This window comes from Excalfactoria chinensis, chromosome 1 (genome assembly GCF_039878825.1).
Source record: "Excalfactoria chinensis isolate bCotChi1 chromosome 1, bCotChi1.hap2, whole genome shotgun sequence".
In the NCBI taxonomy this organism is placed as follows: domain Eukaryota; kingdom Metazoa; phylum Chordata; class Aves; order Galliformes; family Phasianidae; genus Excalfactoria; species Excalfactoria chinensis.
Genome location: NC_092825.1, coordinates 76881015 through 76905282, shown reverse-complemented (window position 1 = coordinate 76905282; position 24268 = coordinate 76881015).

Sequence of the window (24268 nt, the reverse complement as noted above, 5' to 3'; positions counted from 1 at the left end):
CCCACTTCCATGTTCCACCTCCCTTTTTTCCAGTCTATCGGCACTCTGTAATTTTTACCATTGGTCGAGGCTATAGAATCATAGAATCATAGAGTGGCCTGGGTGGAAAAGGACCACAACCATCTTCCGTTTTCAGTCCCCCTGCTATGTGCAGGGTCACCAGCCATCTGACCAGGCTGCCTAGAGCCACATCCAGCCTGGCCTTGAATGCCTCCAGGGATGGGGCATCCGCAACCTCTTTGGGCAACCTGTTCCAGTGAGTTACCACCCTCTGTTCAAAAACCTTTCTCCTACTATGTGTCTTAGTTTAAAAACGTTCCCCCTTGTTCTGTCACTATCCACCCTTGTAAACAGACGTAAACAGACGTAAACAGGTGCTCCTCTCCCATCCTTTTGACCCTTTCAGTCCAACAGCAATGAACTCTGAGATAATTTCCTGTAGTTATATGCAGGAAAGAAAATAAAAGAATATATGATAACGTAGACCAAGTGATTCAATCCTTTGCTTACGTCGCCCATAGCAGTGTCCGTATTTGTCTTCTGCATGACACAGATTCACAGAGTTGTAGAGGCTGGAAGGAAGCTCTCAAGATGATTGAGTCCAGCCCACCAGCCAAAGCAGGCTCCCTAGCCTAGGTTGCACAGGTAGGCGTCCAGGCGGGTCTTGAACATCTCCAGACAAGGAGACTCCACAACCTACTTGGGCAGGAGTTCCAGGGCTCTGTCACCCTCACCGTGAAGACATTCTTATTCACGGGTGTACAGAACTTCCTATTTTGGCCGTTTCCCAGTGTCCTGTCACCATGCACGGCTGAAAGGAGCTTGGCCACGTTCCTTTCATAGAATCATAGAATCACCAAGGTTGGAAAAGACCTAAAAGATCATCCAGTCCAACCGTTCACCTGTTACTAATAGCTCCCACTAAACCATGTCCCTCAACACAATGTCCAGTCATTCCTTGAACACCCTCACGGTTGGTGACTCCACCACCTCCCTGGGCAGTCCATTCCAGTGCCTGACCACCCTTTCTGAGAAGTAATACCTCCTAATGTCCAGCCCTGAATCTCCCCTGCTGCAGCTTGAAGCCATTCCCTCTCGTCCTATCACTAATGACACGAGAGAAGAGGCCGACCACCAGCTCACTACAACCTCCCTTCAGGAAGTTATAGAGAGCAATAAGGTCTCCCCTGAGCCTCCAGGCTGAACATTCCCAGCTCCTTCAGCCTCTCCTCCTATGGCCTGTGCTCCAGACCCGTCAGCAGCCTTGCTGCCCTCCTTTGAACACGTTCCAGGGCCTTGATGCCTTTCTTGCAGTGAGGGGCCCAAAACTGGACACAGTATGCCTCCGTCACCTTAGACACAGACAATGATCAGATCCCCTCTGAGTCTCCTTTTCTCAAGGCTGGACAGACCCAAGTCGCTCAGCCTTTCCTCATAAGAGAGGTGCTCCAGGCCCTTTATCATCTTCGTGGCCATCCGCTGGACTCTTTCCAGGAGGTTCCTGTCTTTTTTTGTACCGGGGAGCCCAGAACTGGAGGCAGTACTCCAGGTGAGTCCTGACCAGGACAGAGTAGAGGGGGAGGATCACCTCCCTTCACCTGCTGGCCACGCTCCTTTTAATGCATTGCAGGATCCCATTGGCTGTCTTGGCCCCCAGGGTACAGTGCTGGCTCTTTTGGAAAACCTCACCGGTTTTCTTAATCTTGCATTCCACTGTCATACTTAGAAGATCAGTATGTTCTCCCTTAGCTCGTTGCTTCAGTTTTGTTGCTAGGCCCATCTCCGTACCCTTTTCACCACCTCCCTTCCCTCTTTCCTGGTTCCTGGGTTCCTCTGTCCCTCTGCCCCATTAGTCACAGAACCGGGCTGCACTGGGCTGGAACCGTGACACCGTCCCAGTGCCCCAGAGTCCCGTTTGACTGCCCACAGGCTTCCTGCAGCGACCTCATGGCTGCCAGCCTGAACTACCAGTCAGCAGTAATAATCAGAGGGACGAACCAGAGCAGGGAGTCTGAGCCGCCGCGCCTCAGGGCCTCCTTGCGTGTCCCAGCAGCTCTTGCTGTGGTGTTTTGCCGCCGTTGTCCCTTTCTGGGAAGGCTCCTTTGGTGTGAGCCTCCACTAGGAAGCTGATCCGCACGGGATCTTTGCCGAACTGGCCCAGCTGTGGATTCCCAGTGTGCCCTGGATGCTTCCCAGCGTGCTGCGGGACTCACAGGACCTCCCCGTGTGCTCTGGGGGACGCTGCTTGACCTGAGTGGGACGTGGGCTCCCGCTCAGGATGTGCTCTCTCCCCCTGAGGCACGGCTGTCTGTGGGCACCTCAGAGCCACCGATGCCTCTTTCCCCCCCGCCCAGCGCCCTTCCTCCTCCCCAGGCGCGTGCCCCCAAACCCCGCACAGCAGCCCTCTCCTGCAGCAGTGCCTTTCGTGCTGCCGCTGTCCCGGACCCACTGCCACCACAATGACACCGGCTGCAGAAATGTTGGTGTTATAAATTAATAATTTTTATTTTAATGATAATTAATAAATATGAAATTTATATAACTATAAATAATTATGATTTCAATTATAATATAGTAATAATGAAATTACATGCCAGATGGAAAATGGAGGTGATGATCTGGGAGAGGTTGTTGTTCACCCAGTGGAAGATGTTGTTGTTCACCCAGTGGAAGATGTTGTTGTTCGCCCAGTGGAAGATGTTGTTGTCATTGGAGGTGCCTTCAGCGCAGGAACCTTTGGTGGGCTGAGGTGTGTCCCGCCCCTCCGGCTGACTGTCACCATTTGACCCACAGGCTGTCAGATGGACAAAAGTGCTTCATGGAAATGGAGGCTGAGGCCGTTTGTCTGGTTCCCTGGAAGTGACAGGGCATGGGCACAGGGAAAGGGCTGCAGGCTCGTTTTGCAGAGCATCACCCTTCAGGGCTCTGATTCCTGTGCCGCTTTTCCAGCCTCACAGGATGGCTCAGGGCAGCCTGTGGGGCTCGCTCCACCTCCAGCAGGGCCCATTTTGCACGGGGGGCTCTGGCTGGGTGTCAGTGCTATGGCCGGGCAAGTCCCTGGGCACAGCTGATGGACCTCTACGGTGCGTCTGCTTTCCCTGGAAGACTTCACATTGTGGTTCCTTGCTCCCCGGCCATGGTTTGCTCCGTGCTTGATGTCTTAGCTGGCCCTGGTGTCTTCACAGTCCTAGCAAGATGCTGAGGACTGCCCTCAGCAGCTTCCACGTGCCCCATAATTTCCCGAATTCCACAAGGATACAGGCTATCCGGCTTTGCTTACAGAAGCCCTGGACGTGGTTCACGGTGTCGAGCAATCTGGAGGCTCTCTGCTCGGTGTGTGGGGCCTGCTGCTTTGGGCTCTCTGGAACAGAAGACTCTCTGACCCTGTGCGGGACCCATCTGGAGTGTGGAGAAGGGCCGATCCAGAAGGGCCAGTTCAAGGGACGGCGATCAGCATTGATGGGCAGCCTCTCCTGAGGCTGCACAAGTACTTTGCCTCCATTCCCAGGACAGGTGGTTAGTCCAGTCAAGCAGAGCCAGTTGGAGATCTGACTCTTGGTCTCAACTGGGCTCTGCTCCTCAGGAATGACGTGGTTTTTGTTCTCCTCCTCGGTCTTGGTGGGGCAGCTGGTTAGTCCAAGCCAACAGAGCCAGTTGGAGGTGTGGCTCTTGGTCTCAACCGAGCTCTGCTCCTCAGGAAGGACGTGGTTTTTCTTCCCCTCCTCGGTCTTGGTGGGGCAGGTGGTTAGTCCAAGCCAACAGAGCCAGTTGGAGGTGTGGCTCTTGGTCTCAGCCGGGCTCTGATCCTCAGGAAGGACGTGTTTTTTCTTCCCCTCCTCGGTCTTGGTGGGGCAGGTGGTTAGTCCAAGCCAACAGAGCCAGTTGGAGGTGTGGCTCTTGGTCTCAGCCAGGCTCTGATCCTCAGGAAGGACGTGTTTTTTCTTCCCCTCCTCGGTCTTGGTGGGGCAGGTGGTTAGTCCAAGCCAACAGAGCCAGTTGGAGGTGTGGCTCTTGTCGTCAACAGGGCTCTGCTTCTCTTGAAGGACCTGGTTGATGTTCTCACCCTTGATCTTGGTGGGGCATGTGGTCAGGCCAAACCAGCAGGCCCAGCTGGAGGTCTGACTCTTGGTCTCAACTGGGCTCTGCTCTTTGGGAAGTACCTGGTCGTTGTTCCCATCCTTGATCTTGGTGGGGCACGTGGTCAGGCCAAACCAGCAGAGCCAGCTGGAGGTCTGGCTCTTGTCGTCAACTGGGCTCTGCTTCTCTTGAAGGACCTGGTTGATGTTCCCCTCTTCGATCTTGGTGGGGCACGTGGTCAGGCCAAACCAGCAGAGCCAGCTGGAGGTCTGGCTCTTGTCATCAACCGGGCTCTGCTTCTCTTGAAGGACCTGGTTGATGTTCCCCTCTTCGATCTTGGTGGGGCACATGGTCAGGCCAAACCAGCAGAGCCAGTTGGAGATGTGACCCTTGGTCTCAACTGGGCTCTGCTCTTTGGGAAGTACCTGGTCGTTGTTCCCATCCTCGATCTTGGTGGGGCACGTGGTCAGGCCAAACCAGCAGAGCCAGCCAGAGGTCTGGCTTTTGCTTTGAACCAGACGCTGCTTCTCTTGAAGGACCTGGTTGATGTTCCCCTCTTTGATCTTGGTGGGGCACGTGGTCAGGCCAAACCAGCAGAGCCAGCCAGAGGTCTGGCTTTTGGTTTGAACCAGACGCTGCTCCTCCTGAAGGACCTGGATTTTGTTCCCGTCCTCGATCTTGGTGGGGCAGGAGGTCAGGCCAAACCAGCACAGCCAGCTGGAGGTCTGGCTCTTGATTTCAACCGTACGTTGTTCCTCTGGAAGGGCCTGGTTGCTGTTCCCATCCTCAATCTTGGTGGAGCAGGTAAGGCCAAACCAGCAGAGCCAGCCAGAGGTCTGGCTCTTGGTTTGAACCGGACGCTGCTCCTCCTGAAGGACCTGGTTATTGTTCCCGTCCTCGATCTGGGTGGGACAGCTGGTTAGGCCAAACCAGCACAGCCAGCCAGAGGTCTGGCTGCCGGTCTCAGTGGGGTGCTGCTCCTCAGGAAGGACCAGCTTCTTGTCCCAATTCCAGGCCCAGCTGCGACAGCTGAAAAAGCCAGTAATTGGAGACAAGAAAGGAAGTAAGATGAGGAAGAGAGTCAGGCTGAGCTTCATCCTGTTCTCTCCCAAGGACCGCTCTCAACACACAAGTGGCTGTCACCCAGAGCAGAGCTCCAGCAGTGACCACCAGGACGGTGCGACCGCCTCAAGTGTCTGAGCTGGGAGAGGCAGCCAACGTGACCTGGTAAAGACCGATGTCATGCCCCGCACTGTGATGTCACAATGCCTTTCCCTGGGTGTGTGCACCCATGCACCCAGCTCAGGGCTGGAGACCCTACGCTCAAATCCCACTTCCATGTTCCACCTCCCTTTTTTCCAGTCTATCGGCACTCTGTAATTTTTACCATTGGTCGAGGCTATAGAATCATAGAATCATAGAGTGGCCTGGGTGGAAAAGGACCACAACCATCTTCCGTTTTCAGTCCCCCTGCTATGTGCAGGGTCACCAGCCATCTGACCAGGCTGCCTAGAGCCACATCCAGCCTGGCCTTGAATGCCTCCAGGGATGGGGCATCCGCAACCTCTTTGGGCAACCTGTTCCAGTGAGTTACCACCCTCTGTTCAAAAACCTTTCTCCTACTATGTGTCTTAGTTTAAAAACGTTCCCCCTTGTTCTGTCACTATCCACCCTTGTAAACAGACGTAAACAGACGTAAACAGGTGCTCCTCTCCCATCCTTTTGACCCTTTCAGTCCAACAGCAATGAACTCTGAGATAATTTCCTGTAGTTATATGCAGGAAAGAAAATAAAAGAATATATGATAACGTAGACCAAGTGATTCAATCCTTTGCTTACGTCGCCCATAGCAGTGTCCGTATTTGTCTTCTGCATGACACAGATTCACAGAGTTGTAGAGGCTGGAAGGAAGCTCTCAAGATGATTGAGTCCAGCCCACCAGCCAAAGCAGGCTCCCTAGCCTAGGTTGCACAGGTAGGCGTCCAGGCGGGTCTTGAACATCTCCAGACAAGGAGACTCCACAACCTACTTGGGCAGGAGTTCCAGGGCTCTGTCACCCTCACCGTGAAGACATTCTTATTCACGGGTGTACAGAACTTCCTATTTTGGCCGTTTCCCAGTGTCCTGTCACCATGCACGGCTGAAAGGAGCTTGGCCACGTTCCTTTCATAGAATCATAGAATCACCAAGGTTGGAAAAGACCTAAAAGATCATCCAGTCCAACCGTTCACCTGTTACTAATAGCTCCCACTAAACCATGTCCCTCAACACAATGTCCAGTCATTCCTTGAACACCCTCACGGTTGGTGACTCCACCACCTCCCTGGGCAGTCCATTCCAGTGCCTGACCACCCTTTCTGAGAAGTAATACCTCCTAATGTCCAGCCCTGAATCTCCCCTGCTGCAGCTTGAAGCCATTCCCTCTCGTCCTATCACTAATGACACGAGAGAAGAGGCCGACCACCAGCTCACTACAACCTCCCTTCAGGAAGTTATAGAGAGCAATAAGGTCTCCCCTGAGCCTCCAGGCTGAACATTCCCAGCTCCTTCAGCCTCTCCTCCTATGGCCTGTGCTCCAGACCCCTCAGCAGCCTTGCTGCCCTCCTTTGAACACGTTCCAGGGCCTTGATGCCTTTCTTGCAGTGAGGGGCCCAAAACTGAACACAGTGCTCAAGGTGCGGCCTCATCAGTGCCGAGTACAGTGGGAAAACTGTTGATGTTCCAACATGCCCATCTAGTAACGATCATTGCAGAACCTCAAAGCACTTTCAAAACATTTGTTAACAAATCCTAACAGTCCTCAAAGCTGATGAGCATTATCTGAAACATCCAGTTAACAAGAACAGCTGCAGTGCTTGGACTAGGCTCATATGGCCAGTTGGAGGCAAAGAGACAAGCAAGCATCTTAATACTTATCTCCCAGATCAGTATATGTAGGAAGAACTGAAGCTTGTCCTGTCCAGCTTGATTGAGCCCTAGCTCACTGCTTCAAGGAAGATAACAAATTTCTGCCCTGTATCTGCTAAAACCATACTGGCCCTCTGTTCATCATTCTGTAACTCTGAGATCACACTTACAGGATCACTTAAAAAGAAAAGGTTTCTAACAAGTTTTGTTTTTTTGTTACTCAAAATGATGATTTTTTTATTTTTAAGACATAGCTTTTTCCTCTTGAGATATAATGGGTCTGATTCATATAAGGATCTTAGGTCAGAAGTTCTACACCAGAGATAAATCTGCCTCAAAAATAATTTGCATCACCTTTTTGATCCATCATTATACAACAATTTTCTTCTGCCTTAGTTCACCCTCCCCCACACATACTGTTGATGATATTTTCCTTTATTGGTATTCTAGTCACATGTGTTATTCCATCAATTTTCTGTAATGCCAACTAAATTATCATTGTTTTCATGCATGAGAGCATCTCACTACTCCTACTTCACTGTTTCCAAGATACTTGGGTTGAGACACTGAGGAGATAGTTTTGCCAGTACTCTCCTTGAATCTCACTTTCCTCTTAGCTTGCATTCCATTATTCTTAGTTCTGAACAGAGCTACAGACTTATTCAGACCAAGCCTCCTTCTTACCTTTTGAGCATTCCTCTTAAGCTTTGCCTGCACTATATATGCTTTATGACTACCTGTAGCTTAGCTTCCCCTATAGTTGTCCCATTGAGAAATCACTGGTGTCCTCCTCCACCTATTTTCAAACTAGATTATTTTCCACCATTTGTCACCTACCCCACTGTTGTCAGTAGAAAATCAATAGGGATTCCATATTTCTGCCCCGTCTCCGGCACCACCAGCCCTGAGAACCAGAAAGCAACATGCAGTCCTACAAGAACTTTCAATGCTCTCTTCTCTTACCCACTTCTCAACCACTCTATTTCCTATCCACTCTCACACTGCTGCTCTGGTTCACTCATTTACTTTACTCCCCTATATTCTTTCCTTGTAAGTCTTAGCTCTAAGCTACTAGAGCCTCCAAAGCTTTATATTCTCCATTCCCACTCCCAAAATAAAGTCAGCAAAGGAAATCTGTGGAGATCAGAGAAGACCTAGAAGTACATTCAGAATCATAGAATTGTTTTGATTGGAAGGGACCTTTAAGATCATCTAGTTCCAACCCCCCTGCTATAGACAGGGACACTTCTCTAGACGAGGTTGCTCAAAGCCTTGTCCAGCCTGGCTTCAAACTCCTCCAGAGAGGAGGCATTTACAACCTTGCTGGGCAACCTGTTCTAGTGTCTCACCACCCTTAGTGCAAAGAGTTTCTTCCTAATATTTAGACAAAATCTACCCTCTGCCAGTTTAAAGCCACTTCCCCTCATCCTGTTGATGCATATTCTTACAAGAAGTCCTAACTCAACATTCCTGTAGGCCCCCTTCAAGTACTAGAAGGCTGCTAGAAGGCCTCCTCAGAGCCTTCTCCAGGCTGAAGAGCCCCAACTCTTTCAGCCCATCCCTGTAGAAGAGGTTCTCAAGCTTTCTGATAATCTTTGAGGCCCTCCTCTGGACCCTCTCTAACAGCTCTATGTCTTTTTCTTGTGTTGGGGCCCCCAGAACTGAACACAGTACTCTAACTGGGGTCTTGCAAGAGCAAAGGGGTAGAATCACCTCCCTCCCTTGACCTTCTGGTCATACTTCCTTGATGCAGTCCAGGATACAGTTGGCTTTCTGGGCTGCAAGCACACATTGCCAGCTCACACTGAATCTTGCATCAACTGACACCGCCAAATCCTTCTCCACAGGGCTGCTCTCAAGTCACTGTCAGCCCAGTCTGTATCTGTGCTTGACCTCAGTCCAGGTGTGGGACCTTGCATTTGGCCTTCTTGAACTTTATGAGGTTGGCATAAGCCCACTTCACAAGCCTTTTCAGGTCCCTCTGGATGGCATCCCTTCTCTCTAGCATGTTGACTGCACTTCCCAGTCATCTGCAAACTTGCTGAGGGTGCACTCAAACCCACTGTCTATATCCACCCACAACGATATTAAATAGCACTGGTGCCAGCACTGATCCCTGAGGACTATCACTCATCACCAGTCTCCACTTGGGTGCTGAGCTGTTCTTTGCAACTCTGAGTGCAACTATCCAGTCAATTCCTCATGCAGAAAAAGGTTCATCCTCCAAATCCATTTTTCTCCATTTTGGCAATCAGGATAATGCGTGAATCAGTATTAGACCCTTTGCACAAGTCCAGGTAGACAACATACTGCCACCAAAACCTTCACAGACCCTCCAGCTCCTTCCCTGTAAGAATGCTCCTTATGCAAAGCTACCAGGGAGTTCACCCAGTTTTGCCTTCAGATGTAAGCTGACAATGCAACTAAAAAGAAGAGATCAGCATCATGGTTACTTTCTCTTCCAGGGTTAATGTTGTATCTGCTACATAGTCTTCTTCTGATCCCCTGTGAAAGTTTCAGGCATTACTTTGCAGCCACCTACCAGTCCTTTTCCTTTATTCCATCCATCCATGACCTCCTGCACTGTAGAAGAAGGATTCGCATCTCCATGAAACTGGCAATTGGAAATTTTAATACTACTAAAATAATTTAGTCTGTACTACAGGTAATTTCATAAACAGTCAATATTTCCTAGCCTAAATGACAGATTTATTACCGCATATTATTTTATTATTGAGTGCAATCATATCCCTATGCTACTGAAATCCCCTGGGCATCCACAGTGCTCTAGAAATAATAAATAACTAATGCACGTGAGCACAGAAGAATGTTGCTAAGGTGAATTTAAGGTTGCAGGCACATACCAGTAGTGTGAGTGCATACTGCCTCTCAGCACTAAAGTTAATGAGATGTTTGCAAGCAACAGAACAAAACCATTCTTATTTCTTACACATTTGTGTCTCAGATTCCACATAGACCTCACCATAGGGCTTTTCCAGATATTCTCTCATGTCTCCTATGGGTGTGCTTTACCTGAGTTGTCTCCCTATAGCGGTTAACATAAATTAAACCTGGTTGTCTACAGTGTTAACATTCAAACTTTAATTAACCTTCCAAGATTAGGGAATAATTTTAAATGTGAAAGTTGCAAGCCTGTCAAGAACCATTTGATAAGTAGATTGAAAGTACCACATGTGATAACAGTCAGTTATCAGACAGAGTAGTCTAATGGACTAATCAAGAACTAGATAACCCCTACCAAAACCTAAAACTTGACAGCATCTAAAGTTGCTGGAGGAGACATCTCAAACAACCACACAGCCTAACATTGAAACCATGCGTAGAACAACTGGAGCTGTTATTAAGAACCATCCAAATTTTCTCCTGGGCTGCATCATCTCCCCACCAGATGAGAGAAGTTCATCTAATGAACTCACAAAAATGACTAAATCTGATCCTGCCAAAGACTATTTAGTCCTCAGAGTATCACTGGATCCTGAACAGAAACTTCTCTGCCTCCCTGTACACACGTCCATCATCCCCACAGTCACCTCACCAAAGCTGAGAGGACCAGGAAAACCCATCTGATAAACACTCTGCTGTCAGGCTGGTGTCAGCACAAGAATTTTGACTTTTTAAACCATGGCACAGTTTACTTGGCATCCAGCCTAATGGTTACAAATGGGTCCCACTCATCTCAAAGGGGTAAAAGGACTATACCCCAAGAACTGGCAGGACTTGTTGAGAGGACTTTAAGCTGAGTATGAAGAGCGGTGGATATAAAGTATGGATTCCTAGAAATGAGCCTTGGGGCAGCATGCCAGGGTCAAAAGTGAGACCAATAGCCCAGCTGAAGTGCACCTACACCAATGTATACAGCATGGGCAACAAACAGGAGGAACCAGAACCCACTGTGCAGCAGGCAAACTATGAATTAGTTACCATTACTGAAACACAGTGAGATTGCTCTCACAATTAGCATGCTGCAATAGATGGCTCTAAGTTCTTCAGAATGGATAGGCTAAGAAGGACATCTTCTCACAGCTCCCTAGGGAATACGTGCACCCTCTGCTTCCCCGAAGTGCCCGTATACCATTGCATGTGGCATGGGAAATAATAAGAACTAGAGAACTGTGTGAGGTCAGAGGACCGTGATCTCATTGTGATCACAGAGACACAGTAGGGCAGCTCACATGACTGGAATGCTGTCAGGTAAGGCTATTTTCATTTTAGGAAAGACAGGCTGGTAAGGCAAGGTGGTGGAACTGCTCTTTATATTAGAGATCAACTAGAATGTATAGAGCTCCACCTAGAGATGAATGATGAACCACTGGAGAGCCTGCAGTTGAGAATTAGGGGCAAGCTAATATCAGTGATGCTGTTTTGGGTGTGTATTACAAGCCACCTGATCAGGAGAAGGAAGCTGATGAGGACTTTCACAGCTGATGAGGCCTTGTAATCCCAAGCACCGGTTCTTACAGAGGACTTCAATCATCCTAATATTTGTTGTATGAGCAACAGGGCCCAGCACACATGGTTCAGGAGATTCCTGGAATGCACTGAAAATAATTTTCTGACACATGTGGTGAAAGAGTCAAACTGGAGATATGGACTGCTAAACCTTGTTCTTACTAACAAGTAAGGGCTGATTGGGGATGAGAAGATCGGGGGCAGCTTGGGATGCAGTGATCATGAGACAGTGGAGTTCTAGTTCTTCTATGGAAGAAGCAAAGCAATAATTAGGATTGTTACCCTGAACTTCAGGAGAGCTAACTGAACTCTTCGATGACTTACTTGAAGGTATTCCATGGGATAGAGGATTGGAAGGTAAGGAGGCCCAAGTGAGCTGGTAAACACTTAAACATATTTTCCAAGCTCAAGACTGGTGCATCCCTAAGAGTATGAAATCAGAAAAAGATTGCAGGAGACTGTGTCATCTCCAGCTGTGTAGACTTGGGGGGAGAGCAGTAGATACTGCATACCTTGACTTCAGCAAAGTGTTTGACGCTATCTCCCACAGCATACATACAATAAAGTTTAAGAAGTATGGGATAAATGAGTAGACAGTGAGGTGGACTGAGAACAGGTTGACTGGTAGAGCTCAGATGGTTGTGATCATCAGTACAGAGTCTAGCTGGAGTCCTGGAACAATTCTGTTCCCCAGGTGTTGTTTTTGAGTCTGGTCTTGTTCAACATCCTCATCAACAACCTGAATGAATGGACAGAGTTCACCAGCAAGTTCACTGATGATACTAAGCTGGGAGAAATACTCAACACACCAAAAGGCTGTGCTATCATTCAGTGAGACTTGGACATATTGAAGAGTTAGCTGGGCAGGGAGGAACCTGATGAGGTTCAAAAAGAGCAAGTGTAGAGTCTTGCACCTGGGTAGAAATAACCACACACAGCACAGGTTGGTGGCTGACCTGCTGGAGAGGGAGTCTGCAGAGAAGGACCTGGGTGTTCTGATGGACAACAGGCTGGCCATGAGCCAGCAGTGCACCCTTGTGGCCAAGAAGGCCAGTGGTATTCTGGGGTGCATTAAAAGAGCATGGCCAGCAAGTCAGGAGAGGCGATTCTTCACCTCTACTCTGACCTGGTGAGGCCACATCTAGGATACTGTGTCCAGTTCTGGGATCCCAGTTTCCCAGTTCAAAAAAAAATAAAATAAATAAAATAAATAAATAAATAAATAAAATTTAAAAAAAATAAAGGAACTCCTAGCGAGCATCCAACAAAGGGGGACAAAGATTATTAAGAGCCTGGGACATCTTACATACGAGGAAAGGCTGAGACACCACCTAGGACTGTCTAGCCTAGAAGAGAAGGCTAAGAAAGGATCTCATCATTGTTTACAAATACCTGACGATCAGCGGTCAAGTTGATGTGGGCAGACTTTTCAGTGGCATGCAGCAATAGGGCAAGGGGCAACAGGGACAAACTGGAACATGTAGTTCCACACAAACATGAGGAAGAACTTCTTTCCTCTGCCAATGATGAAAGCATTGGAACATACTACCCAGAGAAGTTGTAGAGTCTTTTTCTGAGATAGTCTAGACTTGTCTGGACACCTTCATGTGTGACCTGCTGTAGCAAATCTGCTTCGGTAGGAAGCTGGAATTGATCTCTAGAGGTCCCTTCCAGCCCCTACAATTCTGTGAACAAGACACAGTACATACTATGCTTGCTATGCACATGCCAATGGGCCACACTGGATGAGTTATGCTTCAGCTTTCAGTCTTTTCCACCAGTCTCTCCAGCCCACTTTAGGCTGTGTCCTTTGCATAGCCTCTGATTTTCACAGTACTTAAAAGAACTTCAATTTAAATATATATATAAATATTTATATGTTTTAATCCTTTCTCCCTTTACAAGGTTTAGCTGAAACCAGCCAACTAATTCCAGAGAAGAGCAGGATTGGCAGGTTGACATACAGGCTGGTACCACAAGTGCCTGTCCCTTGTTTATTTAAGAAATTGGGATATATATATAATATATATATATATATATATATATTAAAAAAAAAAAAAAAAAAAAGAGAGAGAGAAAACTTAGAAATCCCAGTTAAGGTGAACCACTCAGACCTCTGCTGCTCAAACTGCTTTCCTACATAATACCTTTTTTATCACTTCCCTTTCACTGAAGAGTTTTAAGGCTCTTCACCAGCAAGCAGGGAACTATTTGTTATCTACTCCAAATAATAAGCATACTGCTTTGTTACTGCATTAACCTTCAGGCTTTTGCAGGTTTAAAAAACAAAAACAAAAACCCACACTTAAATCTCCCAATCAGGGAAGATGAGGGTTATCTGCAGAGGCAGGTAAGTGCTGTATGCAGGAGCACTCAGAGCTGGGCACAAGGTGGAATTGTCAAACTTAACCTTGCAGGCTGCTAAATACCTTCCAGAGCAGCTGCCTGACCTCAGCAGCTGGCAAGGTCAGAGCCCTGTGCAGCACAGGGAAAGAGTGCCTTCAGCATGCTGTTTGTGTAAATGAGGATGTATATGCCGTGTATGACTGTAAATAGAGCAGTAAGACTCTTCACCCAAGCTTGGAATATTCCAGCTCTTTATAGTTGCATAATGGACTTGAACTACTTGCAGGTACATTCAGCTCTTTTTGCCTTGTTCCAGTGACTCTCCACAGGGAAAACAGGACAAAAATGCTTAATTTTATGAAAGCATCTATCCACTTTCTGAATCACATTGCTTTTTAAAACACCTGCACACACTGCATGTTCAAACCACACCAGTGAGTCTACAGTAGGAGCTGAGCAAGAGATGCCACGTCTGCTACTATGAACAGTTGTTCTTCCTTTCACAGCATGAGTGGAAACTGGTATTTCCAGGAGAAAAACAAAAATAAAAAAATAATGAAAACAAAAAAACCCCAAAAGCAGCCAAAAGGGAAGGGAAAGGTTATTTAAGAAACAAGGCAAAACATTTAATCACAACTGAATTAAGTGTGGATATTTTACCTGCCAGAGGGCTTGAGGCCACTGTTCTGCCTCCTGGACCACCTTCCTTGGCTGGCCTTCCTCTCCCATGATGCACAAGAGCTTGGGAGATCATGAACCAGTTGTTGTGTGGATGTATGTATTGCCTTGCTTCCCACTGGACACTTCATAGAATCACAGAATTTCTCAGGTTGGAAAAGGCCTTAAAGATAGAGTCCAACCTCAACCTAACCATACTACCCTAACTCCAACAACCAACAACTAAATCATGTCCCTGAGCACCACATCCAACAGTTCATTTAACACATTCAGGGATGATGATTCAACCACCTCCCTAGGGAGCCTATTCCAGTGCTTAACAACCCTTTCTAAAGAAGTTCTTCCTGATACCTAACCTAAACCTCCCCTGGATGCTCCAACATGGGATGCATCATAAAGCAACTTGGAAAAAAACAAATCCAGGAGTTTTGCCCTCATAAATCATCAGGAACTTTGTTTTCTCACGTGTTATTAAGCACCCTTGTTATTCCAAAGGGGAATACTGTAATTTTGACCTATTTGTTAATAGGCAAAAATTAGAATTTACGAAATATTAAAAATTTAAAGCATCTTCTATGAGCTAAGCACGCAGTTCAGTGGGATTTGGGTGTCTAAGCAAATAGGGTCCTTTGAAGAGCTAAGACATAAAGAGCTTTGAGATCCTTGAATGAAAGAAGCTATAAGTAGCACAAAGAATCATTGGATACACAGGCAAGAATTGCCATTATCATCTTATTTTTTGATAGCAAAGCCCTGTATAACAGTTCAACACATTAGGCATTAGTAGAGAGATAAAATATTCCCTAAAATAGGAAGCTTCCTTTAGTAAGGCTCTGAAAATTGCTGAGCTGATGGAGAAATTCATATCTTCTTAATACACTTTGTATTAGATCTTTGGCCCACTGATATATTATTCCTTGGAGCAGAATTGGGAAAAAAAGTTTCATAATAACAAGCATTCAGTTTAGTCACGTTCACACTCAGAAATCCTGTGCAATACACCAGGATGGGGTCCGTATGAAGAGGTCAGAACCGGCTCTGGGCTGGCTAGGGCAGAGTGTCTCCATTCCAACCCTCTGGTACCTCCTGCAAGCTTAGCACAGCCCGTAAAGCCAACAAAGAGCCAGGAGCAAGAGAAAGATGCATTACAAGAGAAAAAGCAAGAGGGAGATATTTGAATTTCATAAGACAGGTTAAACCCGCAGGGCTGAGAGAAGCAAAAACAACTTATTCTGAATAAACATGATATGGAAATTGCAGAGATAAATTCATGCTCCATTCTATCTAGGAAGCTACAGCACAAGTTGGTATGAGAAGCCATCAGGAAAACACTGAAAACTGAAGACAATGGAAGCAGTCTTACCAGCCAGGTCTGAACATAGGACTTCTACTTCCCATAAGTCACTTATAGTACAAGAGGTAGTGGGATAGTGATTCCTACCATACAGAGGCAGCTCAGCCACTAGGCTGAAAAGCAAGTGCCTACAGAGCACATTGGATTCTTCATGTTCTCTAAGGATTACACAAGTAAAAGGCAGATATAGCTAGCACTCTCCCTCACAGTCTGTAAGTCTACTTGAGAAAAATCCAAGAAGGAATACCCAATGCTACATTCCTAGAACCATGGCAAGCCATGGCAGGAAGCACATCAGCAAGCGAAACAGTGGGGACACCTATGGAGCAAAGCTTGACTTTCCATCTCAGCTTCCTCTCCCCAGTGAGTAGGGATGCTGAATCACCAATCCTCAGTGGTACATACTTGCGAGTGGAAAAAACACCAAAAGAATAGACACGGAAACAGGCTTATTCCACATTGAAGCATCATGCCCTTGTCCCAAGCTGTCCTCCACAGTGTGACTAATGGTCTAGGAAAAACAGAATGAATTTACACCCTTTCTGAGTGCATAAAGGTATTTGACAGATGAGCTCCAAGGAGCCTAGATGAAGTGATTTAGGATGTTACCTCTCCCCAGCTGTCTGCCCTGTCCCTCTGCCAAAAGTTACTGTCCCAGCAGCAGGTACAGCAGAAGAAATGTGCGTTCACACCTTGAATACTCAAGCTCAGGACAACATATTAGCATAAACTACCAATGAAGGGTGGGTTTGTACTAATACATCAGCTGAAATCTGCAGCCAGTGGAGCACGGGCATATGTCACATTCTGCCAACTTCTCTCCAGTCATCTTCAGCAAAGGAGCAGGAAGGACAGCCGAGAGTAGTAAAGTCACATGTGTTGGGTACAGCTTGTCATATATACGGTAATCTGTGGTGAACATGCTGTTCTCAAATCCATTTTCCTAAGGCCTGATAGTCACCAAACCCACTGATGCACAGTCTGGTGAATGACTATCAGACACCGTAAGACAAGCAATCAGAGCTAAGGAGTGCACTTCCAGCAGCACAGACAGGGCAAGGAGGGAAAGGGGCTTCAGTCACTCCCCCCACAGACCTCTGAGACCAACTGGAAGATTACCAGCTCATATCCTGGCTCAGCAATATCAAGAAACTTGATAGATCCTACTCAACCAAAATTTGGAAACAGCAAACTAAGAAATAACTGGAAAAATTCCAGGAGCAAAAAGCTTAAAAAATAAAAAATAAGAAGCCTGGAAAAAAAAAAATCTAGTCAGCCTGTTCCACTATCTCTTCCTAGTATCAGTTTCAGTGATGCATGTTTATGCTAAATGTTTCTTTATCTCATACAGTGCAAGACGTGCTTTTTACTGAAAATCATTTGTGCTTTGGAAAATCCTGTAATGCGCTGATTTGCTTTGCTTTCTATTGTATGCTCTCACTTTGTTTGTTTTGTGCTTGTATCTCTCGCTTATGATCGCTCTGTATGCTGAAAATCCGGTACAAACATTTAGTAAAATAAGCAGCCCTTCGCTCCTTCAAGCAGAAAATTTGCCACTGCCTCACACAACATCTATTTTGACTTTTATTTAATTTTAAAGTAACGCACGACTTTCTAGTCTAGATCTTTTGTTGCTTAGACCCTACAGTGCTAGGTGCTTGACAAAAGTTTATCTAGGTAGAGTCACCTGTGATCAGTTTGTGTAATCCCCATTTACGGCACATTATCATCTTTAATCAGAAGACTGATAAGTTGTGTTAGAACATATGGAACTCATTCTTCATTATGATTTAGAGATTTTAAAACGTCGTAAATTTAGGGACTCCTCCACCATCTTTTCTGATACCCTGAGATCATTTGGAATAGCTCTGACCCAGAGACCACAAAGGAAGTGCTGTAATAGTAGACACCAACAGAGTAGAACTCTTTTAGAACCACCTACAGAGATTCAACAAGGTCAAGTGCACTTGGGTCAGGGTAACTCCAGATAACACGTACAGACTGGGAATTCTTGGAAAGCAGCTCTGCAGAAAAGGACTTGTGAGTCCTGGTGACTTAAAAGCTTGACATGAGCCAACAGAGGGTCTTGAAACCCAGAAGGCCAGCAATATCCTGGACTACATCAAAAGAAGGGTGACCATTAATCAGGGTGAGGGAGGTGACTGTCCCTCCTCTGCTCTGCTCCTGTGAGGCCCCACCTGAAGTACCACAATCAGGTCTGGTGCTCTCAGCACAAAAAGGACATAAGCCTGTTGGAGGGATTCCAGAGAAAGGTCATAAAGCTGCTCAGGGGGCTGAAGCGCTGACGTTAAAGCACATGCAAAATAAGGAGGTGATCTGAGACAGCCAGCACAGACTCAACAAGGGCAGATTGTCCCTGAGCAATCCAGTGGCCTTCTATGAAGAAGTGACAGCAGCAATGGACAAAGGAAGAAGTAACCAATGTTGTCTACATGATCCTGAACCCTGTCCTCATCTCTAAATTGGACTGCACTACTCAGTGGATAAATAATTGGTCACAGCCAGAACTACACTAGGCTGCCCAGGGCCCCATCCACCCTAGTCTTGAACTCTCTGTCCTGGGCTGTATCAAAAGAGTGGTGGCCCATACTCAGCCCCCTAACACAGGAAGCATGTGGACCTGTTGGAGTTGGTCCAGAGGAGAATCATAAAGACACTCAGGGGACTGGAGAAGAGGGTAAAGAAAATAGGAGTAGCTGGGGTTGTATAGCTTGAAGAAGAGAAGGCTCCACAGAGACCTCACTGCAGCCTTGCAGTACTTGAGGGAAACTTAAAAGCACAAAAAGAGACCAACTTTTTACACTGTCTGGTAGCAACAGGACGAGGAGGAAAGGCTTTAGAAATTCTTTATTCAGAAGGCAGTGAGGCAGTAGAACAGGCTCCCCAGAGACACTGTGCATGCCCCATTCCTAGAGGCATTCAAGACCAGGCTGAATAAGGGTTAGCCCTGGGCTGCCTGATTTAGTCAGTAAGTGGCAGCCTTGACCACAGCCAAGGAACATTACTGGAGAACCAGTCCCAGGACAGACCTCTGCAGGACACCACTCATCACTGGCCTCCACCTGGACACTGACCACAGTCTTCTTGTTACAACCATCTAACCAATTTTTTTATCCACCAAACAGTTCAGTCTTCATCTCTCTCCAATTAAGAGATAAGAACGTAACACAGGGCCACAATGATAGATGATATCATTTGTTCTTCCTTTGCCCACCAGTGAGATCACTCCATCATAGGAAGCCACCAGCTTGGTCAGGCACGATCCACCTTTAGTGAAGCCACGTGGATTAGCTCAGATCACCTCTTCCTCTTGCATGCACCCTAGCATCAATTCCAGGATGACCTGCTCCATAATCTTTCCAAGTACAGATGTGAAGCTCACTATCATCTGGTTTCCTAAGTCTTTCCTCCTCCTTAAAAATAGGAGTTCTTTCCCTTTCTCCAGTCACCAGGGACTTTGCCTGACAGCCATGACTTTTCAAGTAAGATGGAGATTGGCTTGGAAGCTACACCAGTCAACTCATGTTCAGTTTCATGAGGCAGTCATGGACTTGCTCTGCTCTTACACTAGGAGGGATTTTGTTCCCACAGTCCTCACCTAAAGATCATCATTCACACTCAGAGACATGAGAGATGTGGGAAAGCTGACTAGCAGTGAAGACTGAGAAAAAGAACTTGTTGAGTTGTTGCTTTCTCCCTGTCTGTTGAAGTCAGTTCTTGTTATTTATCAGAGGGTTTACACTCTCCTTGGCACACCTATTCTGATCAGTGTACTTGTAGAATCCCTACTTGTCTTTTCACATCTCTTAACAAGTTCTGCGCATTGGCTTTCCTGATCCCATCCCTGTACATCCAGCTAGCATTTCTGTATTCTTCCCAGGCCACTCATCCCTTCTTCCACTGCCTGTACATTTCTTCCTTTTCCCATCAGCCCAACCTTACTCAGTCGTGCTGGCTTCCTGCCCCCTCTGCTTGACTTCTTACTCTGGAAGTGCTAGAGCTCTCTCTTCACAGAGCAGATTTGTCATCCCATTCCCAGTCTACACATAATTCACCATCATCTCCTTCATTTTTCTGGAAAATTCCACTAGAGTCCAAATGATTTTCACCTGCACTGTTTACACATGCACCTCCCTGAGAAATCTTAGGTTAGACTCATTTTCCCTTCCTTAAGTAACCTGATTTTGAGTACCCAGCTACATACTGGAGGCCATAATGACTTCACTGATTATAGTATCTATTCATTGTAACCACTTTCATCCTTTTATTAGGTGTAATTAGATTATCACAGTGATTGGAGACTCTTCCCAATTGAACCTTCCCTAAAAAGATTAGGGATGTTTCTATATTTCATTTAGACATGTAAGGGCTCTGTTGCGACAAAGCAATATTTTACTTTTTGGATGACAGAAGCACCAAGGCTGTACCAGTTTGGACTGGAAGCAGAGGAGTCTGAGGCTACCCCAGGGGCTTGCAAGCAGGGGAAGTGTGAAGCCAGAGCTATAAATTTAATCACTGTTCATTGATGTGGTGATGTTGGGTGTATTGATGTATTTTATTGCTAAGCAGTGCATTCTCCCTGTGTTTTTCCCCCTTGAGCAGATTAACTGTAGATTCCAAAATAGTGTCCAGCAGCAACACGCATGCCATTCTGCTTTCACTTCACTTGCCTCCCACATAAAAGAACAGCTGTGAATGTCAGCTGAGGCTTATTTCTCTTGCACAATGGCCTATCATTTTTGTAAAAATAAATAAATAAATGGCAATCATTCATTTTTTCCCATGGATATAAACACTTCGGGTCAAACTCAAAGTGACTGAAATGATATTGCATTTTACCTCTGGTTGATAAGTAGTTGTAATTTACAGACCAATAGAACTGAGTAGATAGAAAAGCAACTACCAAGCAGAATTAAGATAAAAAACCTCCCACTCTCATTTTGTCTTGCACCTTTCACTGAGCTGCCTTTGCTCCTGCATCATTTATTTCCTGACTGTACAGTCTTGTAAGTTACACTAAGTTGCTGCCAGGGAACATACAGGATCTTTTACATCACCTTTGAGCAGTGCCCAATTACACAAGGCAAGGCACTGGAATCACTGATTCAATCCCAAACGTGCAAAGAAGCTTCAGTGAAAGTAGGTACAGCATTAAATCTATATCAAGATGCAGAAATCAGCAGCAAAACTGATGGGGTTATTGGTCTAAATGGTTATTTTTAATGCCACCTACATACAGCTCTTCCCTAAGAAGATCATTGTGGGGAAGACTACAAGCATATAAGGTCCTGTTTACCCTTACTGTCTGTACAGAATGCATAGACTTCCCTTAGCAACTTTCAATTGATCTGATGCACCATCTTGGCACAGAATAGCATTGTTGTCCAGTTGTTACAAGAAGCTCCCAAAACTGTAGAGCTTATGTCACAAATACACATTCTTTTCCAGTCCAGAGAAAATTGTGATTATTACCAGCTCAAGCATTTCTACTATCTACAAAACACAGAGGATCCCTGAAGGAGCAGGTTACAGTAGGTTGGAGGAAAAAGAAATTCCTAAAACACATGGTATGTTCCTGTTGCCATTGTTGGGATCTCATCATCTCTCAGCCTGTGTATTGAAGTGTGGCTTTGGGAAAGCTGTTTTCCATTCTCATCCTTCCATCTCCATACCCCTAACACAAAGTTTATGTAGAATCTCACGAAAGAAAGGCAAATTAGGGCCAGTACAGGAGTGGAACTTGAAGTTGTGCATATAATTGCCCTATTCATTGCTATTTGATATGTTTGTTCTTCATAATTACTACTGACTTTCTCCCACTGAAAATTATTTTTTGAATATGAGCAATGGGAAATATTCTCAAGGGCTTGTTTCAAGGTATACATATATGTTAGTATAAGGTAAGACCTGTTTGAGTTCTAGTAACAACAAGTTACATGCTCTTGTATTAATGCTGGCTGTAATGGTTCCCCCTTCGCTCATCAGACACTGGAAAGATTGTCACGTATGACAAGATCACTAAAAAGACAGAGCTCCTCATTCACAGTGGTACCAAGTATTAATAACTGCCTTGTAAACCTAGAGGCCACACATGCTTTTATTTGCTATATTTTTCACCTTAGCAGATCTCAGTCGAGGGACACATCTTTAGAACTTCCGCGTCACATACAAGATGACAGGTTTTCAACCTGTGGTCTGCAGATCTCTAGGGCCTTGATCTATTTGTCAAATTCACACTGTAAAGATCTTCACGTGGGAGTTCTCTAGAGGTATCTGTACATCCCTTACAGGAGTATGAAGGGTCAACAAATGAAAAGTAGACAAAATCTGTACATAAAACAACATTTTTTTTTGAGGCCAAAAGCATCCACGATGAGGCTGAAAGGAGAGGATAGGTATCTGGAGTGTTCAGATAGATACACATGACCCCCAGGCACTCCCATACCTAAGGTGCTGCTCCAAGCAAGAACTGAAGCCCCATCAGCTTCCTCCTTCCCCTTTTCTCCTGTAAATCCACAGCTGATTAAAAACATTAATTAACTGTCAAACCTTCCCCTGCTCTCCGTCAATTAAATCTGTTTTATGTCCATTTTATCTATCCATCCAGATGCTTTAATTAGTCTCTATGATTGCAATTCATCAGCACTTCCTAAGAGTAAAACACATCAGCAGTCTTCTCCTTCTCCCTTTGTGCAATTTGCACAACGCTTCACTTAATGGGGTTCTGAGTCCAGTTCATGTTTGCATTGTAGTTAAACCCAAAACAGCAGTAATTACTAGCTCAAAGGAACACACTTCGCATTCCCAACTAAGAGTTAATACCCTGTCTTCATAATCCACACTGCTATGATTTAATAGTGCCATTTGTGTCTCCCAGTTCCTTAAATGTAACAACTCAGTATCACAGGGACGTGCACATTCTCATATTTGTAAATGTGCCAAAAAATTTACAAACACAGCATGGCCTTAATGTGCAGCCTCACGATCTCTGAACCCACCCCCCCAAAAAAAAAGTTTAAAATTAATAATAAATGATAAAACTTGGAAAAAATGAATCAAACTTCATTAAATGATAAAATCCATCAGGAGCCGAGGGCAAGGACGGGGCAGAGATTCAGTTAATTTGTGAGAGTAACGTAATTCTGAATTATTGGAAAGATAACAGTGGAAGACTTTAAGGGCTTTAGTTTGAAGGTCATTTTTAGGAGAGAAGGCCAAGAAGCTATCTGACCTTTCTCTGGAAAGGGGAGAATATATTGCTGGGACGAGTCTTGAGGAATTCTATGATACGGAGCTGTAATTATTAAGAAACCCAACAGTTCTAATAGCTGAGTTGCCACCATACTCACTGCAAGAAATTCCACCATGCAGGCATTCCAGCTACAAAGCAACCTCGGTATGCCATCTAAAGACCTCCTTTCTCCTCTTCCCCTGGCCACCACCCCCTTGTTTCTTGTTTTCAACAGAAAACTTCAACCTTAAAATTTCAACTCCACATCACAAGACTAATTTATACCTCTAATGGTAGCCTCACCTCCATTCCATGCCTTCACTGGAGTGCACTAGAGCAGTTTGTCACGTACACCCTGCTTATCAGTGCACCGCTGTCAGCATCAGATTGGGTCTCTATGTTAACATAGGCTTCCTACCTTACAAATGCTCAGATTTCAGACTGAAATATCCATAATAAAGAAGCCTTACACCACCACATGCAAGCAAACACCATCTAGTTCAATAACCTATGCTCCATCCTTTAGGATTTACTCATACCCAAGCTCAGAGACTTCAGATGAACTTAACACTCTCCTCAGTAAATTCACGTGGCATACATTATTTAAAAAAATTGCCTCCTATTAAGCCATTTTTTTTAAGAACTTGATTATTCAGCTTATGTTTTCTTAGGACTTTTTCCCCTGTAAAGGTTCTCAGATCATTCCCAAGACAGGAGAACAACATGAAAAAAACAACAGATGAAGCATTAAGGGGAAATAAAAATACACTGATTTTGAGCTGTCAAGTGTGGCATTTGCATGTCAAATCCTCTCATTTTGTAACCATGCTTGGTGTCCCTTGTCTCAGGCGAGGAGCTTTACATCCCTTCAATAAAATCTTTAAAACCAGTTGAGTCTTATGTCAGATCACCATTTTCTGACAGAACTGAGCTTCACTGCATCTGCATGAATATATCAACTGCATAAAGAGACTCTCTCAGCATTAGCAAAAAAAAAACCCTCCAAGTGTAAATATACATATTTCAGAAAATACTTCAGATGCTTTTTAAAATATTTATGTTGCAATGGAACTAAAAATATCTAATTTCATAAATTAAATAAACAAACCAGGGCTTTTCATCCCAGGTGGTGACAAAAATTTTAAGATGTCAAAAATGCCTCCAGCACTGAATTCCTATTTCTG